This window comes from Cervus elaphus, chromosome 13 (genome assembly GCF_910594005.1).
Source record: "Cervus elaphus chromosome 13, mCerEla1.1, whole genome shotgun sequence".
NCBI lineage: Eukaryota > Metazoa > Chordata > Mammalia > Artiodactyla > Cervidae > Cervus > Cervus elaphus.
This window is the reverse complement of record NC_057827.1, coordinates 47,751,647-47,768,099: the sequence shown is the minus strand read 5'-3', so window position 1 is coordinate 47,768,099 and position 16,453 is coordinate 47,751,647. Positions and strand designations below refer to the sequence as shown.

General features: G+C 50.1%; 4 non-coding genes across 4 annotated transcripts; 2 read left to right on the top strand and 2 right to left on the bottom strand.

Moving 5' to 3' along the window:
- Positions 1 to 1,101: 1,101 nt before the first annotated feature.
- On the bottom strand, positions 1,102 to 1,265 carry LOC122707156. Its single transcript, XR_006344679.1, has one exon. It is a non-coding gene; the product is annotated as a U1 spliceosomal RNA (small nuclear RNA).
- Positions 1,266 to 3,800: 2,535 nt separating this feature from the next.
- On the top strand, positions 3,801 to 3,890 carry TRNAY-GUA. Its single transcript is given in 2 exon segments — positions 3,801 to 3,837; positions 3,855 to 3,890. It is a non-coding gene; the product is annotated as a tRNA-Tyr (tRNA).
- A 5,520-nt stretch (positions 3,891 to 9,410) lies between these two features.
- On the bottom strand, positions 9,411 to 9,574 carry LOC122707145. Its single transcript, XR_006344668.1, has one exon. It is a non-coding gene; the product is annotated as a U1 spliceosomal RNA (small nuclear RNA).
- A 3,448-nt stretch (positions 9,575 to 13,022) lies between these two features.
- Positions 13,023 to 13,186, top strand: LOC122707134. The gene has a single exon (XR_006344657.1). It is a non-coding gene; the product is annotated as a U1 spliceosomal RNA (small nuclear RNA).
- The last annotated feature ends 3,267 nt before the right edge of the window (positions 13,187 to 16,453 follow it).

Below are 16,453 nucleotides of genomic sequence, written 5' to 3'. Positions count from 1 at the left end.
TCTAACTTGAATCCATGTACTCAAGCGCTAAATTTGACACAAAACAATTTTAATTGGAGTACAATGTTGTGTCAGTCTACTGTACAGCAAAATGACTGTTCTATATACATTTTAAAATATATACTTGCTTCAGTCAATATAAGTACTTGACTTAAATATAAGACGTTAACTCTAAAAGCTGACTTAAATAAAACCCAACATTCAAAAAACTAAGATCATGGCACCCAGTCCCATCACTTCAGGGCAAATAGATGGGGGAAAAGTGGAAACAGTGACAGATTTTATTTTCTTGGGCTCCAAAATCGCTGGAGATGGTGACTGAAGCCACAAAATTAAAACGTTTGCTCCTTGGAAGGAAAGAGCAAATGACAAACCTAGACAGCGTATTTAGAAGCTGAGACATCACTTTGTTGACAGAGGCCTGGATAGTCAAAGCTATGTTTTTTCCCCCTAGTCATCTATAGATGTGGGAATTAAACCATAAGAAAGATCAAGCGCCAAAGAACTGATGCTTTCTAACTGTGTTGATAGAGAAAATTCTTGAGAATCTCTTGGACCTCAAGGAGATCAGACTAGTCAACCCCCAAAAATGTCAATTCGAAATATTCATTGCAAAGGCTGATGTTGAAGCTCCAATACTTTGTCCACCTGATGTAAACAGCGGACTCATCAGGAAATAACCTGATAGCCATTCAATAAACAAAAAGAAATTTGAGCAAAACCTGCCAAGGAACATTACTACACGTAGTCCATAGAACCCTAATAAAAAAACCACGACTATATGAAATCTCAAGTAGCTCAAAAACTGCAAGGTTAGATTGCATTAGAATATGTTTTTTCAGCAAAACTTAAGAAGAAACACTTAACAGGAAAGCCTTTTTTGCAGAGAAAATGCCTTCCAGGAGTCACTCAAATCCCAAAGCACGAATTTTTATGCTACAGCAATAAACAAACTTATTTTTCACTGGCAAAAATGTACTGATTGTAGTGGTTCCCTTTTTGATTAATAAAGATGTATGTGAACCTAAAAAAAAAAAAACAAAACGGGAAAGCCATAACAACACCTAAAGAATTACATCTACCTTTTGTAACAATAAGTATCAGGGGAAAGCGCGAACGCAGTCCCCCACTACCACAAATTATGCAGTCGAGTTTCCCACATTTGGGGAAATCGCAGGGGTCAGCACATCCGGAGTGCAATGGATAAGCCTCGCCCTGGGAAAACCACCTTCGTGATCATGGTATCTCCCCTGCCAGGTAAGTATGAGTTGCCTTCTACCCACCGCCCAGCACCCTCGAGCTCGCCCCACTTTAAACGCACGGTCACTTCCCTCGCACCACCTCCGCACCCTCCGCCCCCGCGCGGCCCTCGGCCCGGCCTCGCCCACCCGGGGAACAACCTCAGGAACCTCCGCGTGGCCACACGCGGGACACCGAGGCCCGGGGGGAGCGGGCCCAGCAGGCTCTGCGCGCCGCTCATCTGCATACGCCACGCCCCCTGCCGGGATGTCCCGGATGTCCTGTTCTTCCACGTGGGGGCGCGGGACCTACTAACCCCACCCGAGACTCGCCGGTGGCTCGTGAGGGGAGCGCGAGGGCGAGTGGCGGCCAGTCGGGGGGGACCTGGGAAGACGCGAGCTCGCGGTGCGCCGCAGTTGAGGGGGTGGGTCGGGGCTCGGGTCTGGTCTCACCTTCCTTTCAGCAAAAAATGTCAGCCCATTTTTGCCCTCGCCTGTCTGAACTCATCTTCTAGTCATGGAAAGCTCAGGAAAGACCTATTTGCCGGTTGACGTTAAGCGCTAAAGCCGCCTTAATAGGAAAGCGTGGTAATGTTTCTTCACGGTGTCTTTTTAAGTAAAAGGGACGAAAGTGCTTCGGGATATGTAGCCTATCCTAGTGATGCCGGAAGGAAAGCCCGGGGTCCTGTTGCAGAGAGAAAACCAGGTGATAGCGCGAGGGGTCGACTCCACCGCATCAGGCGGGGGCTCCCGGAGCGCGGGAGCCTTGGGCCTCGCCCCCGACCCCCGTGCCCTGCCCCAGCGTGCACACTGGGCGGCCCCCCAGGTGTCCTCTGGCCCTTTCCGATCTGACTCGGTCAAAGAGAAACACAGCAGACCGCAGAGAACGTGGTGAAAGCGGACTTGCTTCAGTGAATACTGACAGCAGGGGAAAGAGCTGACCGAGCTCCATTCCGAAATGGGCGAGGGGGTCGGAGCGTTTTAAAGGGAGAACGAGAGCGAGGGGACTCAGAAGAGGCAGCAGTGAAAAACCACAGAGTTGGTCAGCAGAGAGGCAGGCCGGCCGAGTTTGTCAGCGGGCAGTTACTGAGGTTAGGATGGGTCCTCGCACAGAAAGTGGGAGACACAGGCCCTACCGTTCTTGCTTACATTTCAAAGGAATGGCTCCGAGTCTTGGAGAGAGACCCTCTGGGCTGTAAGAGAACCATCTTCACAATTGCAAGCCCTTTTAAATGAATGCTGTAACAAAGGGCATTCAAGCGACCTTCCTGGCGGTTCAGTGGTTAAGACTCCGAGCGCCCAAGGCGGGGGGTACGGGTTACCCTGGCCGGGGAACTAAAATGCAGCATAGCGCGGCCAAAAAGGGAAGACAGAAAAAGGATGACAGGGGCCTGCGTCAGGTATTGGACTTTCTCAGAGAGGATTTTTTTCATAATTTATTTTTTAATTGAAGCATAGTTGTTTACAACGTTGTGTTAGTTTCAGATGTACGTCAGATGTTTTAGATATCATATTTTAGAGAAAGGAGTGTGGAGGTGGGAGAAAACTGACAATAGTCACAGTAGGCAAATTAATTAGTATGTTGGGTGTTAAGAGCTATGAAAAAAGGGGGAAAAAAACGAGGAAGGAAAGGAGATGGGGAATTGCTGTAAGCAGGCAGGTTGCTGTGTTGATTTCGATGGTCAGGGGAGGCTCCCTGGAGAAGGTAACAATGTGAGCAGCCTGGAGGGAGGAGGGGACTGGTCATGGGGCTGTCTGGGAAGAGCATCCCTAGCAAAAGGTCAGTTAGAGCAGTGTCTGGAGAAAGTAAGAAGGTCGTGAGTACAGAACAAAATTTATGAGTGGTACCGAAACTGAGAGAGGTGACTGCATGGGGACAAGAACTGAGGGTCTTCTAGACCTTTGTAAGGGTTCAAGTCTGAGTGAACCAGAAGTTTTCAGAAGAGAAGCAGCTTCATCTAAATCCTCCACACCCCACCCCCACCCCTCTTCCCCACACTCCTAGGAAAGGAGAGAAAATCACTCTGGCCGCAAAGGTGGCAGAGAGAAAGCAGGGAGATCCACGGGAGACCTGCGGAATGCAGGCAAGATGATGCTGGCTTTGAAGGGTGGCACAACGTGCCACAGTAAAAAAATATAATTTTAAGCAAAGGAGTATTTTTAACTAACGGCACTTAAAGAGCCCCAGGTGGCTGCCTAGGCGGTTGGCAGCCGGCTCCGCTGTGCCCGTCTCCTCGGCTCGGCCTTCCGCACCCCGCGAGCGCATCCATTTCGCCGCCTCTCCCCTAGACCTCTTCCCAGCTTTCAGGCCGTGGTCCCCACTTGCAGAAAGAGGGACGGCGAAGAGAACACGAGGCGTCTTGAAACTCGCCGCCCGGATGCCAGCCACCAGCACGGCCGGGCCGCAGCCACCCCGCAGGATTGACGGGTCCTCGCACCCGCACCCGGCGCCCTGGCGGCGCGCGCATGGCTCTCTTCAAAGGGGCTTCCTACCAGCGTCCCAGTGTCGTGTTGCGGCATTTCCGGAAAAAGGAAGGTCCTCGGCCGCTTGGTGGCGCGCACCCTTCGATAGCTCAGCTGGTAGAGCGGAGGACTGTAGATCCGACACGTGTGGTCATCCTTAGGTCGCTGGTTCGATTCCGGCTCGAAGGAGGTGCTGGTTACTTTTGCTCCCCAGTGAAAGGCACCCCGCCCCCGGCGCCTCTACCCCGCCCGACACCCTGCGGCAGCGCAGCGTCCTTCCTCCATGGCCAGAGGCGGGAAAGCCTTTGGGGGACCCTCAGAGCCCCGCGTTGGCCGTGGCCTGGGGACTCCTGCCCGCAGGCCGCACACAAGCCCGCAGCGCGGTGGCTTCCGCCGCGGGCCACGCCCTCTGCACTTTTCTTCGCTTTCCCACTCCCGCCCCGGCCCCACTCCCGCCCAGGCCCTCCAAACAGCTGCTGCGCACCAAAAGCCCTGGAGCGAGGCCGACAAGCACCCAGGCCGTCACAGGGTCAGGGACAGCAGGGCACCCTTCCTGAAACCCCCTCAATGCCGGCTCAGTCCCCGGCTCTGCCCCTCAAGGAAGCTCACAGTCTTCCAGCCTCCCAGCCTCTGTCTCTCCGTGCCTGTCTTTCATATGGTCTCTGCAGGTGCAGACTTGGGGAGACAGGAAACCTTCCCAACCATCTCTCGGGGCAGAGCTGCCACCCCGAGATCTTTCGAACCACTGCCAACCCTGCTCCTACGTAGAAGTAGACGCCCGCAGGAGCAAAAGTCAGCAGGGCTCTCAGTGGGCCTGACTGTGCTGATGAGAAATTTGGCGGCTGCTTCAGGTGTCCTGTCCGTCTGAGGACACGGGTGGCCCCCGGGGAAGCCTCAGCTTTCATAGGCCTTTGCACCTATCCCTGTAGCCGCTGGAAGGTTCAAGTTCCTGTGGAAATAACAAGGATTGCTCCCACTGTGTAGAAGGGTGGGAAAAGCGCCTCCACCATTCTGCTACATCTGATGGAGGAGAGATGACAGCAAAAGCACAGACAGGAGCTCAGAGAGCCCGGAGTCGGGAGCAAGGGGGGCTGATGGCAGGGAGACGGGTGGAGGGTGGGATGGGGGCAGGTGGGGAGATACCAGCATGAGGGGCACATAAATCCACCTCCTTGCACGGACCACCTGGTTCTGAGCGGGTGGCTAACTTTAGTGCTGGGTCCTTAAGGCTAAACTGGGAGAAAGAAGAGGAAGTGGAGAGAGCACCCAGAAGGAAATGGGCTGGACTGTCATCAAGAAGGAGCAGCTTCACTTTGGGGACAGACTGGTTTGGGTGTGGGTACAGAGAACAGCAGGGAGTGGTACTTTCTCCCTCCCTTCCTGTGGGAGGGAAACGCAGGAGACTCTGCTTACACTTCGAGTCCATCTCAGAGGACTCTCAGCAGAACGCCGATGGCAGTGTGGCTCTCTGAAACCTCAGGGGCCTGGGGCTGCTGTCCCCGACCCCTGAGGCCACAAGCCCTTTTTTGGTTCTGATTCTGATTGAAGGGGGGAGGAGAAGGGGAAGACAGAGGATGAGATGATTGGATGGCATCACGGGCTCAATGGACATGAGTTTGAGTAAGCTCCGAAGTTGCTGATAGGGAAGCCTGGTGTGCTGCAGTCCGTGGGGTTGCAAAGAGTCCGTCACGACTGAGCGCCTGAACAGAACTGAACTGCCTATCAGACTGGAGACTGTGTTTCTGCTTTGTTGTCCTCTCCTGGCAAACTCCTGTGGTCACCCCCCTGTTAGTTTCAGCCCTTTTCATAGTCCCACTGCTAACTGACATGTGCCGACCTGGAGTCTTTGGAGTCTCCCTGGGCCTAGGGCGCTGTGCCGCTGCAGTCTGAACGGTGCCCTTCCAGAAAGGGGGGGGGGGGAGCGTTGCTCTGCGGCTGCGGAGACCCCAGCCTCAAATGATACCATATGTAAAGACCAGCAGATGGGGCCAAAAGAAAGAACCTTAGGCCTTTGTTGGATTTATTCCTGAATGATGTGGAGGTGTGCAACCCTTGGTGACCTGGGTTTGGAGAAGTGGGAAGGGGTGTAGGTTTTGGTGACCAGCATGGCCAACCCTTCTGGTCTGGGTGGCACAGAGACTGGCAGGGGCACTCTGAGGCACTGTCCCCCCAACCTCAAAGGGGCAGAGGTGCCCGCTGCCTGGTCAGGGAGTGGCAACACCGGGCTGAGGGAAGGCCTCTTCACTGTGGCTTGCTGTGCCTCTGGAGGACTTCTGCTGGGTGGGCTAGCAGTCTTGGGTGGTGGGCACACACCCAGTGGGATCTGAAATGTTTGCAGAGTCCAACCTGGACATCCGTGCCCTCTGCCCCTCCCTCTGGATTCCAGCCCCCTCTCCAGGAAGTCCACAGAAGCTTGACCTCTGCCAAGGAAGCAACCACTTATGCCCAGGAATCGGGGTTGGTGGGCGAAGGAGGGCAGCCAAGGCTGGATACCTACAGGCCTGGTTAAGCCTGGATGTGCTCATTGCTCTTAGCCTGATAGCCTTCTCCATCACTCTGCAGGAAGCCTCGCTACCACATGAAGTCATGGTGGGCAGGAGGGCGGAGAGGCACATCAGCTTCCACCGGAGGTGAGGCTCTTAGTAGGGGAAAATGCAAGCCTGGAAAAATGAAGAAATGCATGATGACTGATTTCGGGGCACATCATCTGCACAGGAGCCAGTTTCAAAGGAGTCCCACTGCCAAATCAAGGTAATGATAATAATGGAATATAATCCTTGAGTAAAATAGGTACAGGACTTAATAGCAGTGACACACCAGTATTCATCAAGAGGAACCAGATTTTGGTCTCTAAATATCATTCTTCAGCAAAAGGAACCAGGACCAATAAAAAGAACCACTTAGCCACTTTAGGGGTATTCATCTTCCTTTGGGGGTTCTCTTGTACATGTAAAAAATCTGCTCTTTTTGTTTTCGGGCTGCACAGCTTTCGGTACCTTAGTTCTTTGACCAGGGATTGATGTCTTGCCCCATCAGTGAAAGCGTGGAGTCCTAAACACTGCACTGCCAGGAAATTCCCTCCACATTCTTTTAAAAATTTTTTATGTATTAAACTAGTTGATTTACAACCTTGTGTTAATTTCAGGTTTACAGTTGAGATTCCTTGCCATTATAAGTTATTACATGATATTGAATATAGTTCAATGTGCCATGTAGTAAGCTTTTATTTATTTTTTCTGGTGTTCTATAACTATTAATCCCATACTACTAGCTTACCCCTGTCTTTTGCCTTCCCTTCTTCTCCCTACTCCCCCTCGATGCCCAGCATTGTTTTCTGTTTGTGATTGTTTCTGTTTTATGAATAAGTTGACTTCCTTTTTTTAGATTCCACATATAAGTGACATAAAAAAACTCTTTTGAGAGAGTCCCTTAGACTGCGAGGAGATCAAACGAGTCCACCCTAAAGAAAATCAACCCCGAATGCTCATTGGAAAGACTGATGCTGAGGCTGAAGCTTCAATCCTTTGGCCACCTGATACAAAGAGCTGACCCATTGGAAAAGACCCTGATGCTGGGAAAGATTGAAGGCAGGAGGAAAAGCGGTGACAGAGGATGGTGAGATAGTTGGATGGCATCACCGACTCAATGGACATGAGTTTGAGCAACACTGGGAGACGGTGAGGGACAGGTAAGCCTGGCGTGCTGCAGTCCATGCGGTCGCAGAGTCGAGCACGACTGAAACAGTAAGTGATTTTATAGATATCATATTTGTCTTCCCCTGATCTGCTTTGTATAACCTCTAACACCTATTCAGTTCAGTTCAGTTCAGTCGTGTCTGACTCTTTGGGACCCCATGGACTGCAGCACCCCAGATATCCCCGTCCGACTCCGGAGGTTTACTCAAACTCCATGTCCATTGAGTCGGTGATGCCATCCAACCATCTCATCCTCTGTCGCCCCCTTCTCCTCCCGCCTTCAGTCTTTCCCAGCATCAGGGTCTTTTCCAATGAGTCAGTTTTTCCCATCAGGTGGCCAAAGTATTGCAGTTTCAGCTTCAGCAGCAGTCCTTCCGACGAAAGTTCAGGACTGATCTTCCTTAGGGTGAAGTCCAAGGGACTCTCAAGAGTCTCCTCCAACACCACAGTTCAATTCTTCGGCGCTCAGCTTTCTTTATGGTCCAACTCTCACATCCATACATGACTACCGGAAAAACCATGGCTTTGACTAGAGGGACCTTTGTTGGCAAAGTAATGTCTCTGCTTTTTAATGTGCTGTCTGGTTGGTCATAACTTTTCTTCCAAGGAGCAAGCATCATTCAATTTCTTGGCTGCAGTCACCATCTGCAGTGCCGGTCACTGTTCCCATTGTTTCCCCATCTATTTGCCATGAAGTGACAGGACCAGACGCCACGATCTTAGTTTTCTGAATGTTGAGTTTTAAGCCAACTTTTTCTGTCTTCTTTCACTTTCATCAAGAGGCTCTTTAGTTCTTCTTCGCTTTCTGCCATAAGGGTGGTGTCATCTGCATATCTGAGGTTATTGATATTTCTCTATTCCTTTCCCGATTTGGAACCAGTCTGTTGTTCCATGTCCAGTTCTAACTGTTGCTTCCTGACCTGCATACGGATTTCTCAAGAGGCAGGTCAGGTGGTCTGGTATTCCCCTCTCTCTCAGGATTTTCCAGAGTTCCTTGTGACCCACACAGTCAAAGGCTTTGGCATAGTCAATAAAGCAGAAGTAGATTGTTTTTCCTGGAACTCTTGCTTTTTCCGATGATCCAACCAACGGATGTTGGCAATCTGATCTCTGGCTCCTCTGCCTTTTCTAAGTCCAGCTTGCACAGCTGGAAGTTCAGGGTTCACTACTGCTGAAGCCTGGTTTGGAGAATTTTGAGCATTATTTTACTAGCCTGTGAGATGAGTGCCCTTGTGCGGTAGTTTGTGCATTCTTTGGCATTGCCTTTCTTTGGGATTGGAATGAAGACTGACCTTTATCCCGTCTTGCGGCCACTAGCTGAGTTTTCCGAATTTGCTATGCCAGCACGTTCACAGCATCATCTTTTAGGATTTGAAATAGCCCAACTGGAATTCCATCACCTCCACTAACTTTGTTCCTAGTGAAGGTTCCTGAGGCCCGCCGGACTTCCCATTCCCGGATGTCTGGGTCTAGATGAGTGATCACACCATCATGATTATTTGGGTCGGGAAGATCTTTTTTTTTTACTGTAAACGCCTACTCAAACTGCTGCAAACTCCACAGAGACACTTTTCCCACTTGCCCGGGTAATGCTGACCAAAAAACCCACACTAGTCTGGAAAATGATAAAGTTTTCTAAGCAAATTGGTCTCCCCTGGTGGCTCAGAGGTTAAAGCGTCTACCTGCAACGCGGGTTGAAACCTGGGTTCCGTCCCGGGGGGGGTCGGAACGATCTCCTGGAGAAAGAGATGCCACCCCACTGCAGTATTCTTGCCTGGAGAATCCCATGGACGGAGATGACGGGTGGACTACAGTCCATGGGGTCGCAGAATCAGACGCTGCCGAGCGACTTAACTTGCGAGGAAAACTAAGTACAACTGGAAACCCGACCCAAAAGACCCCAACAAAACCACAAAGAAGCGCAGCAGTCATAAAAGCCACTTGACCGGCTGTAGAAGCTTGCTGATGATACAGCTGTTCTTGTTTGGTCTGCTCTTCCATAAACCACGTTAATCAGGGGAAAGCGCGAACGCAGTCCCCCACTACCACAAATTATGCAGTCGAGTTTCCCACATTTGGGGAAATCGCAGGGGTCAGCACATCCGGAGTGCAATGGATAAGCCTCGCCCTGGGAAAACCACCTTCGTGATCATGGTATCTCCCCTGCCAGGTAAGTATGAGTTGCCTTCCACCCACCGCCCAGCACCCTCGAGCTCGTCTCACTTTAAACGCACGGTCACTTCCCTCGCACCACCTCCGCGCCCTCGGCCCGGCCTCGCCCACCCGGGGAACAACCTCAGGAACCTCCGCGTGGCCACACGCGGGACACCGAGGCCCGGGGGGAGCGGGCCCAGCAGGCTCTGCGCGCCGCTCATCTGCATACGCCACGCCCCCACGCCGGCTGTGTGACCAACCAATCCCCAAACTAGACAACTTCCCTTGAGGTTTCTGCGCCCCCGGGTCTGGGCGCGCCGCGAGAAGGCGCGACCTGCAGGCGCAGCCCGGGAAAACAGGAGTTCTGAGCGGCCGGAACCCCGCATTTGAGAGAGGGGCTGTGAGTCGCGGCTCCGTTCTAGTCTCACCTTCCGATTTTGTTTTCACAGCCAGACCGAACTCATCCCCACTGGGCATGGTTTTTATGAGGACCTTTCCCACCCCCGACCCCCATTAAATATTTAAGTAAGAAGATTTCCGCAGTCAATTTAAAAGCGATCGCTTTATTCGTAGTGTCTTCCTGAGGTGGCATCTCCATCAACTACTTCGACATATATCTGCTTCAAGATACACAACTAAACCAAGTGAAACTTAAAGGGAAAAAAAGTCAAGATTCTAACCTTGAAGAAAATAAACCACGGCAAGGTACAAACTTCTTCCACTTTGCAAGCAGTACAGTGCTTGAGTCAAGTATATAATACTGGCAAATACAAAGTTTTCCATTTTATTTTGCTGTTGCCCTGCGATTTGCAGGATCTAGGTTTCCCCACCAGCGACTGGGCCTCTGCTCCCTGAAGTGCAAGCACAGAGTCCTAACAACTGGACTGTCTGGGAATTCCAAACAATTTTTTAGATAGTAAATGAGACATTTTATATCCCAGCTACTTTGCCTACTGAGAATCTATCCCTCCCCTGGAATCTTAGCAACTAGGTTGATCAATAGAATGAGGCCCAGGTGACTTTCAGGGATTCTGAGGTTAGGTCAGCAGAAGCCTTGCATCTTCCTTCTGTGTTGAGAACTTTGTGTGGCAGACTTGAGCTGTGAGTAAGAAGGCTGACAACTCTGGGGCTGCCATGTTGTGAGGAAGCTGCTGCTTTAGAACCTGACTCTTCTCCCTCCCTAAGGAGAGAGTAAAGATAGAGGTAGGCCACTCTAAATTGGTAGATGGCAGGTCTAAGAAGCAAGGGAACTTACTAAGATTGTCTTGGGTGGCTGAAAGAGGAGTAGATCTCTAACCCTGCCTGCCAAGTCTTAAAAGTGTATACAAAGGCCTTAACTGGGTTGTCAGGTATGCCGTTCAGATGGTCTCAACAACACCTTACTTCCTCAAGGTTTTTTTCCTTGGGAGAGCTCCCACTGTGGGAGTAGTAGGCAGAGGGTACATTCCAAGGACAGGGGAATGGTTGCCTGAATCTAGCTCAAAGACCAGTGGTCACAGCCTACCAATCCTCTCCTTCAACAGAAGACCAAAGTTTTGTCTCCAATCTGTTCCTGGTTGGAGAAGTAAGATCCCACAAGCCAAGAGCCATGCATGTAAAAGGGACACAGGTTTCAGTCCCAAACTGTGACCCCAGACATTGGGGAAGAGAGAAATCCCTTCCCAAAGCGCAGATTTGGATGAAAATAGATGAGTGTTTTTGTTTCAAAACTCTTAACTTTGGGGGTGATTTTTTTTGGGGGGGTGATATTTTTGTGCAGCAATATAGTAATGGAAGAGGGAGACGGAAGTAAGCAAACAAGTAACATGAAGTAGAAGGGGGAAAGTGGATTAAGGGATAGAGAAGACACGATGGAGAGAAGGGTTGGGGTTGAGGGCTTCCAGTGTTTGACAAGGGGGTCAGGGAAAGTCTCTTTGTTTCAGTTTGCTACATACTCCTGCTTCCCTTTGCTTGTTTATCATTAGAGCATTAGCGCATGTAACCACCAAAAACTGACAGGCTCAGCCCCTGAGTTTACTTGTTCTGTTACCAGGCCTAGACTCAAAACCAACTCTTTAGCATTTCTAATTCTTAGTTTTAAGTTTATGGGAGTAAATAAGTAATAACTTTGTGGATCAGAATGAATATGGATATAATTGTGGCCCTGAGGAGGGCCACAATTCTCAGAAAAAGAAAAATGGGTTTCCTAACAGGTGTCTCTTTCATGTCATTGTGACTCATGGGAGAGTATTGTACCTCCCAAGAGAGTTGGGTGGAACAATAGTTGAAAACCAGGGAAGGGAGTTCCCTGGCAGTCCAGTGGTTAGGACTCCTCCCTTTCAGGGCAGTGGGTCTGGGTTCAGTCCCTGGTCGGAAAACTAAGATCTCACAAGTCAAGAGGCACAGTCCAAAAACTAATAAAACCAGAGAAATATATAGCATGTGAGTAGTACCTTATCCTACAAGATTTCAAAGCACAGAGCGCGCAAGCAGAGGGAGAATCTGGAAGATATCACAGCAATCGCACAGTTGGAGTTACCATTAAGTGCAGCATCTCATGGCTGAAAGGAATCCTAAAGGATCTTTCTATCTAGTTACTGACCCACCCATTGCTTGCAAATGGATTTTGACAGACAGGTAGAGTTTCGATGGTGCTTGCACTTCAGGGAGCAGAGGCCCAGTCGCTGGTGGGGAAACCTAGATCCTGCAAATCGCAGGGCAACAGCAAAATAAAATGGAAAACTTTGTATTTGCCAGTATTATATACTTGACTCAAGCACTGTACTGCTTGCAAAGTGGAAGAAGTTTGTACCTTGCCGTGGTTTATTTTCTTCAAGGTTAGAATCTTGACTTTTTTTCCCTTTAAGTTTCACTTGGTTTAGTTGTGTATCTTGAAGCAGATATATGTCGAAGTAGTTGATGGAGATGCCACCTCAGGAAGACACTACGAATAAAGCGATCGCTTTTAAATTGACTGCGGAAATCTTCTTACTTAAATATTTAATGGGGGTCGGGGGTGGGAAAGGTCCTCATAAAAACCATGCCCAGTGGGGATGAGTTCGGTCTGGCTGTGAAAACAAAATCGGAAGGTGAGACTAGAACGGAGCCGCGACTCACAGCCCCTCTCTCAAATGCGGGGTTCCGGCCGCTCAGAACTCCTGTTTTCCCGGGCTGCGCCTGCAGGTCGCGCCTTCTCGCGGCGCGCCCAGACCCGGGGGCGCAGAAACCTCAAGGGAAGTTGTCTAGTTTGGGGATTGGTTGGTCACACAGCCGGCGTGGGGGCGTGGCGTATGCAGATGAGCGGCGCGCAGAGCCTGCTGGGCCCGCTCCCCCCGGGCCTCGGTGTCCCGCGTGTGGCCACGCGGAGGTTCCTGAGGTTGTTCCCCGGGTGGGCGAGGCCGGGCCGAGGGCGCGGAGGTGGTGCGAGGGAAGTGACCGTGCGTTTAAAGTGAGACGAGCTCGAGGGTGCTGGGCGGTGGGTGGAAGGCAACTCATACTTACCTGGCAGGGGAGATACCATGATCACGAAGGTGGTTTTCCCAGGGCGAGGCTTATCCATTGCACTCCGGATGTGCTGACCCCTGCGATTTCCCCAAATGTGGGAAACTCGACTGCATAATTTGTGGTAGTGGGGGACTGCGTTCGCGCTTTCCCCTGATTAACGTGGTTTATGGAAGAGCAGACCAAACAAGAACAGCTGTATCATCAGCAAGCTTCTACAGCCGGTCAAGTGGCTTTTATGACTGCTGCGCTTCTTTGTGGTTTTGTTGGGGTCTTTTGGGTCGGGTTTCCAGTTGTACTTAGTTTTCCTCGCAAGTTAAGTCGCTCGGCAGCGTCTGATTCTGCGACCCCATGGACTGTAGTCCACCCGTCATCTCCGTCCATGGGATTCTCCAGGCAAGAATACTGCAGTGGGGTGGCATCTCTTTCTCCAGGAGATCGTTCCGACCCCCCCCGGGACGGAACCCAGGTTTCAACCCGCGTTGCAGGTAGACGCTTTAACCTCTGAGCCACCAGGGGAGACCAATTTGCTTAGAAAACTTTATCATTTTCCAGACTAGTGTGGGTTTTTTGGTCAGCATTACCCGGGCAAGTGGGAAAAGTGTCTCTGTGGAGTTTGCAGCAGTTTGAGTAGGCGTTTACAGTAAAAAAAAAAGATCTTCCCGACCCAAATAATCATGATGGTGTGATCACTCATCTAGACCCAGACATCCGGGAATGGGAAGTCCGGCGGGCCTCAGGAACCTTCACTAGGAACAAAGTTAGTGGAGGTGATGGAATTCCAGTTGGGCTATTTCAAATCCTAAAAGATGATGCTGTGAACGTGCTGGCATAGCAAATTCGGAAAACTCAGCTAGTGGCCGCAAGACGGGATAAAGGTCAGTCTTCATTCCAATCCCAAAGAAAGGCAATGCCAAAGAATGCACAAACTACCGCACAAGGGCACTCATCTCACAGGCTAGTAAAATAATGCTCAAAATTCTCCAAACCAGGCTTCAGCAGTAGTGAACCCTGAACTTCCAGCTGTGCAAGCTGGACTTAGAAAAGGCAGAGGAGCCAGAGATCAGATTGCCAACATCCGTTGGTTGGATCATCGGAAAAAGCAAGAGTTCCAGGAAAAACAATCTACTTCTGCTTTATTGACTATGCCAAAGCCTTTGACTGTGTGGGTCACAAGGAACTCTGGAAAATCCTGAGAGAGAGGGGAATACCAGACCACCTGACCTGCCTCTTGAGAAATCCGTATGCAGGTCAGGAAGCAACAGTTAGAACTGGACATGGAACAACAGACTGGTTCCAAATCGGGAAAGGAATAGAGAAATATCAATAACCTCAGATATGCAGATGACACCACCCTTATGGCAGAAAGCGAAGAAGAACTAAAGAGCCTCTTGATGAAAGTGAAAGAAGACAGAAAAAGTTGGCTTAAAACTCAACATTCAGAAAACTAAGATCGTGGCGTCTGGTCCTGTCACTTCATGGCAAATAGATGGGGAAACAATGGGAACAGTGACCGGCACTGCAGATGGTGACTGCAGCCAAGAAATTGAATGATGCTTGCTCCTTGGAAGAAAAGTTATGACCAACCAGACAGCACATTAAAAAGCAGAGACATTACTTTGCCAACAAAGGTCCCTCTAGTCAAAGCCATGGTTTTTCCGGTAGTCATGTATGGATGTGAGAGTTGGACCATAAAGAAAGCTGAGCGCCGAAGAATTGAACTGTGGTGTTGGAGGAGACTCTTGAGAGTCCCTTGGACTTCACCCTAAGGAAGATCAGTCCTGAACTTTCGTCGGAAGGACTGCTGCTGAAGCTGAAACTGCAATACTTTGGCCACCTGATGGGAAAAACTGACTCATTGGAAAAGACCCTGATGCTGGGAAAGACTGAAGGCGGGAGGAGAAGGGGGCGACAGAGGATGAGATGGTTGGATGGCATCACCGACTCAATGGACATGGAGTTTGAGTAAACCTCCGGAGTCGGACGGGGATATCTGGGGTGCTGCAGTCCATGGGGTCCCAAAGAGTCAGACACGACTGAACTGAACTGAACTGAATAGGTGTTAGAGGTTATACAAAGCAGATCAGGGGAAGACAAATATGATATCTATAAAATCACTTACTGTTTCAGTCGTGCTCGACTCTGCGACCGCATGGACTGCAGCACGCCAGGCTTACCTGTCCCTCACCGTCTCCCAGTGTTGCTCAAACTCATGTCCATTGAGTCGGTGATGCCATCCAACTATCTCACCATCCTCTGTCACCGCTTTTCCTCCTGCCTTCAATCTTTCCCAGCATCAGGGTCTTTTCCAATGGGTCAGCTCTTTGTATCAGGTGGCCAAAGGATTGAAGCTTCAGCCTCAGCATCAGTCTTTCCAATGAGCATTCGGGGTTGATTTTCTTTAGGGTGGACTCGTTTGATCTCCTCGCAGTCTAAGGGACTCTCTCAAGAGTTTTTTTCCAACACCACAGTTCAGAAGCATCATTTCTTCGGCGCTCAGCTTTCTTTAGGGTTCAACTCTCACATTCATACATGACCACTGGAAAAACCACAGCTTTGACTAGACAGACCTTTGTCGGGAAAGGAGGGACAAAGGAGTCCAATCGATTCCAAGACTTTCAGTCTGTGGCAACTCTAAGGACGTCAGGAAGTGGCAAAAGCAGCAATTGAGTCAAAAGTAGCTATTGGCTGAGGCATAGGAATGGGGTGAATGATGCTGCGCCAGTTTGGGGCTACATTGATTGAATTGCAGCAAGCGGAGGTATCTAGCCAAACAAGTGGAAATCCGACGAAGTATCAGAGGAAAGGGCAATGATTAAATAAGACAGAGTAGTCATCTGAATTGGATCATTAAGAGGGGACACTTGTCTTTAAGGGGGCAGAAACTTGAGTGTAGGCTGGTAGAGAAACAGAAGAAACGGTCTCCCAGTCAAGACGCTGTCATCTGTCTGATCTCACACATCCAGCGGATGTGTAAGGTAAGGGCTGAGAAAAGGTCGGGACTAAGAAGAGGTCAAGAAAGGCAAATTAGGAAGTAAGTAATGACAGCTTAGCAACTTTTTGGAAGACAGACGAGGGCGGAATTTCAGACTGAGAAGGGAGAACAGTGAAAGCAAGGCAGTTGCATGTGAAAAAAAGGCAGAAGGAAAAAAAAAAAAAAGGCAGAAGGGTTTCAGGCGACGAGATTCGAGGGACGCCGAATGCTAGTGTCTGGAGATCTACTGGTCCTGATCTAAGGATACAAGTCCCTCAGCATATAGATTTCAGCTTTTTCACGTCACTACGTGAAACACGGCATGTAGAGTGTTCATCTCACATACTGCCACTTATGAGGGTGCTAACTGCAACTTCCAGTAATAAGGCAGCGGTTTCCTATGTTCCAAGTAGGAACATATTCCTGTTGCGAAGGCAGCAGCAGGACTT